The sequence below is a fragment of the Octodon degus genome, unplaced genomic scaffold (genome assembly GCF_000260255.1).
Source record: "Octodon degus isolate 3935 unplaced genomic scaffold, OctDeg1.0 scaffold00046, whole genome shotgun sequence".
Classification (NCBI taxonomy): domain Eukaryota; kingdom Metazoa; phylum Chordata; class Mammalia; order Rodentia; family Octodontidae; genus Octodon; species Octodon degus.
Genome location: NW_004524622.1, coordinates 12,955,255 through 12,961,385, shown reverse-complemented (window position 1 = coordinate 12,961,385; position 6,131 = coordinate 12,955,255). Strand labels below are relative to the sequence as shown.

General features: G+C 35.4%; 1 pseudogene; it reads right to left on the bottom strand.

Moving 5' to 3' along the window:
• Positions 1 to 222, bottom strand: part of LOC101574113 — a 1,988-nt pseudogene extending 1,766 nt beyond the window's left edge.
• Between the last annotated feature and the right edge of the window lie 5,909 nt (positions 223 to 6,131).

Here is a 6,131-nt window from a genome sequence, read left to right as displayed (position 1 = left end):
TTCTTCTTCTTCTTCTTCTTCTTCTTCCTCTTCCTCTTCCTCTTCCTCTTCCTCTTCCTCTTCCTCTTCCTCTTCCTCTTCCTCTTCCTCTTCTTTTTTCTTCCACTTCTTTTTCTTGGATGCTTCCTCCACTGTAGAAGCAGCTCCCTCTTCCCTGTTCTCTGGGTCCAGGTCTCTGTTCAGGTAGCTCCCGGAGGCCGCTGCCTCTTCCATGCCCGCCATGATGCCAAAGAGAGCCATTTGTTCATTCTTTGATTCAGTCTTATTTTGTGGGGTCTAATTCTTTGGAAATGTTCATGAAGTCTAGACTTTTGTATTTTGAAGAATAGTTGGGAACAATTGTAGATTGCCTATGTAGGTTGCCTCTTCACTCTGTTACTTATTTCTTTTGTTGTGCAGAAACTTTCAAATTTGGTATCTCATTTGTTGATTCTTGGTACAATTTCATGCACCACTGAAGTTTTGTACAGAAAGTCTTTGCCCCTGGCTGCTTCTTCAAGCTTTTTACCTATTTGTATCTTTCAACACATTGTTTTTATTTTGATTTTCTAATCTGTAGCCCATTTTGACTTTAGTTTAGTACATGTAAGATATGTGGGTGTTGAGTCAGTCTTTTACATGTGGATATCCAGTTTTCCCTGCATCACTCTTTGTAATGCCCCTTGCCTTGCTTTTGTTACCCAGTATTGCTTTTTCTATTGTGGGTCTCTTCCAATTCCTTATGAAGTTTAACATTCCTTTGTCTAATATTGCACAGAATGTTGTTGGTATTTTGTTTGGGATTATATTAAATCTATATATCCATTTTGGAAATGTCACCATTTTGAGTAACTTGGTTCTGCCTATCCTGGAATTCTGCCTATCTTTCAATGTATGATATCCTTTTCAGAATACAATAGAGGCTGTTCACTTCCTTGGTTATGCTAATTCCTAAGTATTTAAATTTTTTGATACTATTGTTTATAATGCTGCTTTTCTAATTTCTTTTTCAGTGCTTTGATTATTGTGTACAAGTATGCTGTTGATTTTTGTGTGTTGATTATTTCCTGCTACACTATCGAATTTGGTTACTAGTTGTGGGGCTTGGGGTAGAATTTTTGACTCTTCTATGTAGAAGGTAATTTGACTTTTTCCTTTCCCACACATATCTCTTCAAGTTTTTCTTTTGCTTGATGGCTCTGGCTAACATTTTGAGAACTATGTTGAACAGGAAAGGTGATAGTGGACATCCGGTCTATTTCTGATTTTAGAGAGAAAGCCTTTAGTGTTTCCCATTTAATATGATCTTTGCAGTAGGTTTGTTATCAATGGCTTTTATCGAATGAGATAACACCTTTCTATATTTACTTTATTTAGGATTTTTATCAAAAAATCCTAAATTTTTATGTTGGATTTTGTCAAAAGCTTTTCTGCATCCATTGAGATGACATATGATTTTTGTACTTGCTATGTGTATGTAATATGTTACATTTATTGATTTGTGGAACCACTCTTGCATCCCTGAGAAGAAGCCTATTTGGTCAAGCTATATGATCTTTTTGATAATTTTTTGTGTTCTGTTGAGGATTTTGTTTTGTCCCCTATATTTATTTTAAAAATTGACCTATAGTTATCTCTTTTGGTTTTCTTTCTTTCTTTCTTTCTTTCTTTCTTTCTTTCTTTCTTTCTTTCTTTCTTTCTTTCTTTCTTGTGTATTTGGTTGTTACAGGGTATCAGTATGCAGATCAGATTCATAGTGATACTCTTGTTTTCAGCCTTTCCAGCACTGGGATTACAGGCATAAGCCACTATGCCCAAACTCCTTCAGTTTAGCCTGCCCTGGAGGCAGGACTGGTACTACATGTGGTTCCAGGGGGCAAACTATGGTCCCTGTGCTTGCCAAAGATTGCCTAAGCAGGTGCATTAGTCTGCTGAGCTATCTTACTGGCCCTGGATGAGTCCTTTCCTAGTTTTGGAGTCAAGGTAATGCTATCTTCAAGAACTGACTTTGGGTATATTCCTTCCTTTAAATTTTATTAAAGAGTTTGAGGGATATAGGCGTTAGATAATCACTGAAGTTCTTGTAAAGTTTGCCAGTGAATCAATCCATTGAGATCTGAGTGTTTTTGTTAGCAAGATTTTTTTTATTACTGCTTCTATTTCATCACTTGTTAATGGGTTATTTAGGGCCTTTATATAGTCTTGATCGGTTTTGGCAATTTATTTATCTATGAATCTAACTATTTCTCCTGAATTCTCCAATTTACTGGGGGCAAAGGTTTGCAAGGTAGTTGCTTGTAATCTGAATTTCAGCAGTGTAGGTTGTGATTTCATCTTTTTTTATTTCATTTTTTAAAATGTATTTAGTACAGGGTCTCACTACAGATCAGACTCATAATGATCCTCCTGTTTTCAGCCTCCCAAGAGCTGGAATTACAGGCAAGTACTATGACACCTAGTCTCAGTTGCTGACTCAGTGTGCCCCAGGGGCAGGGCTAGCAAGGCATTCTGGGGATTGAACTCCTTTTGTTTCATTTCTAATTGCATTGATTTGGGTTTTTTCTTTTTTATATGATATTTTATTTATTTGTCTATTTTATTTATAGTTTCAGAGAACCACTTTCTCAATTCATTGGTTTTCTTTATATTCTATTTTTAGTTTCAATTTCATTGATTTGTGCTCTGATCTTTATAATTTTCACACAAATTATATATCCATCAATATTTGAAAGGATAAAAACTGTGGTATTTAAACACAATGCAGTACTATTCTGCCATAAAGAAGGATAAACTTGAGTCATTTGTAGGAAAGTGGATGCACCTTACAACCATAATGGTAAGTGAAGCAAGTCAGACACACAAACAAATATCATAGTTCCTTTTATGTCAGAAATCCTCGTACTAGCTTTGGATTTGGATTGTCCTGTTTATTTAGGACCTTAAGATGTATCATTAGGTTATTTATTTGTTTTGTTCTGTTTTTCTTATTTGGGCATTTGCATCTGTAAACTCCCCTCTTAGGACTGTTTCTACTGTGTCCCATAAATTCTGGTATATAGCATGGGCATTATCATTTAATTATAAGAAATATCTTTGGGCCAGGGAGATGGCTCAGTGGAATAAGTGCTTCCCTGGCAAGCACAAAGGCCTGAGTTCAATCCCCTGTTCTGAAAAAAAAAAAAAAAAAAGAAAGAAAAAAAGAAAAAAATTATCTTCTTTCTTCCTTGAGTTCTTCTGTACCCTATTGCCCATTCAAGAGTGTATTGCCTCATTTCCATGCATTTGTATACCTTCTGGCTTCTTTGCATATATTTCTAATTTCACTGAAGTATGAACTTATAATAGGCACAGTGGAAATTCACTTATTTGGTATTAAGCATGCTTCCTTGGCTGGCATGTGACCTGTCTTGAGGAAAGTTCTATGTGTTGCTGTGAAAAATGCGTATTCTATTTTTGTTGGATGGAGCCCTCAGGAGATGTCTATTAAGTCCATTTGTTCAAAGGTGCATTTCCGTGCTGATTATTTCTTGGTTTTTGTCTAGTTCACTGATCTTTTGTCACAATGGGGTACTGAATACCCACACTATAGCTGTGTTGATGTTTAACTGATTATTTTCTTTTAGTATCATTTAATAAAATTGATTGTGGCATTATTTGATGCATATATGTTAATAATTGTTATTTCCTCCTGTTGAATTGCTCCTTTTTAAAATTTATTTTTATTAGAACCTCTTGCAATTCATGGAGTGAGCAATCATCTTGGGAGTAGTCACATCTACATATTACAATAGTGCAGCTTATTTCTTCTCTTATATTCTTTTCTACTTCCTCCCTCACCCAGTTCCCTGATCCCTTTTTCATACTTTTTGATATTATTTGTTCTAACTCATGTCATGATATATAATATTTATACTAAGTAGGCCTATTAGATTCCTGTACAAGATGTATCTAGTCTGTTTTCCTCTTCCCCTCCTCCTCACCCCCCATGCTTGTTCCCTTGGACCACTTCCCCACTGCAAGAGATCCATCCCCATTTTGCCTTTCTATATCTCTTTATGATTGTCATTGTTCGTGTTTTGTTTAGCTCAAATGAAAGCTATCACATGATATTTAAATTGTGTGTCTGGTTTATTTCACTCAACATTATATTTTTTAGGTGCATCCATTTTCCTGCCAATGTTTTAAAGTTGTCATTTTTTTGTAGCTGAACAGTATTGCATTATATTTAAGAGTCTGTATTTTCTTTATCCAATTATCTGTCAATGGGTGTACAGTCTGTTTCTAGGACTTAGCTATCATGAATCATGTTAATATAAATATTGATATGTATGTGTCACTGTAGAATAATGACTTAAATTCTTCAGGAATGTACCTAGCAGGAGGATAACTGGATTATATGAAATTTTGAATTTAATTTCTTTGAAAAATCTCCACACTGATTTCCACAACAGTTGTACTAGTTTATATTCCCACCAATAAATAAGAGAGCTCCTTTTTTGCCACAGCCATGCCAGCATTTGTCATTGTTTAATTTCCTAATGATGGCTAGTCTTTGTGCAGGAAGATAGAATCTTAAGGTTGTTTTAATACACATTGCTCTAATGGCCTGAGACATTGAACATTTTTTTCACATATCCACTGGCTATTTATATTTCTTCCTCTGTGAAGTGTCTGTTCACTTCTCTCACCCAATTCTTAACTGGGTCTTTAATTTGAGATGGTTTAAATTTTTGAATTCTTTGTCTATTCTACGTGTGAGTCCCCTTTGAGTAACAGGCAAAACCTTTTGCCCATGCTGTAAGTTATCTCTTCACTTTACTGATTGATTGTTTTGCTGTGCACAAGACTTTTAGTCCGATATAATCTCATCTATTGATTATTGCTTCTATTTCTTTTGCAATGAAGTTTTTATTAGAAAATTCTTGCCTCCATCTTTTCCTTGGGTAAGGACATCCAAGAAATGACAATTTTGTTTTTGTGATGTTGCTATTCACAGCTTTTCTTGATAGGCTTAGTACAATTTTGGGAATAGGGTTACTGTATGCTGAAGGTCTGACAGCAGCTCTTAGCCTTGCCTATCTTAGAGAGTTATGCTGTGCACTCTTTATTGGTGTACCATGTTTGATTTATCCCTGATGCTTTAAATTTGGAGTTTTCCTGAGAAATGGAACGGTAATATAGCATCAACTTATTAAAGTATATTAAAAGCCTTTGAAAGAAAAAAATCCTCTCCTATAAAATATGTCTTTGAGTGCTTTATGCATTTGATCTTCCAGATGGCTTTGTGTTTAAAGTTTTGATACATTTTGACTTTAATTTAGTATATGCTGAATAATAAAAGCCAAGTTGCTTCTTCAGACAGAAAACCAGTTTTGCCAAAACCACTTGCTGAATAGCTATCTTTTCTCCCACATATGCTTTTGGCTCATTTGTCAAAGAATAAATAACTAAACATGTGTGGTGAGGTTTCTTCAGCCTCAGCTTTGCTTCCCTGTTGCACATGTCTTTTTGTTCCAGTGCCATTGACACTTTTTTCCATAATTTTATTAATAAACAAATAGCAATGAGATAGTTTCAAATCAAATTGGTAGGACAGTTTCAATAATTAACACATTACATACATTCTTCCTGGTGGTTAATTGCTGTACAAGATGCAGACATGATATCCTATTTACAAACACCATTAGAACAAATCCCTCTATTCATTAAGAGAACGTAACTATATATCTATCCTAACTACTTTGAATACACAGATACAAAATGGACATACATCTGTAAATCCTTTTTTTGTTAAGTTCCGTCATTTGAATATTATAGGTGTGTAAACTCAGCAAAATATTCTAAAAGAGTCCAGTAGCCCATAATAGTAGTGGGTCTTCCGCTTGACTGGCAATGTCAGAAATTGTTGACCTGAGTCCCCCACCACTCAGCATAACAGCATGGCTTTACTTCTTATATTTCATTTTTATACTTTTCTACTGGATGGTTAAGACCAAGGTAAAGCAGGACCTATGCAACGAGAGTTGTAGCTTTTGGGTGTGATAAGGCCAGTGAAATCCCCTCAGGATTTATCTTGAGATCCTGTACCTCAGATTGTAGAACCGTTGTCAGTGTCAGCCATGTGGATGAGTCACGGCCATTGCTTGGCCAAT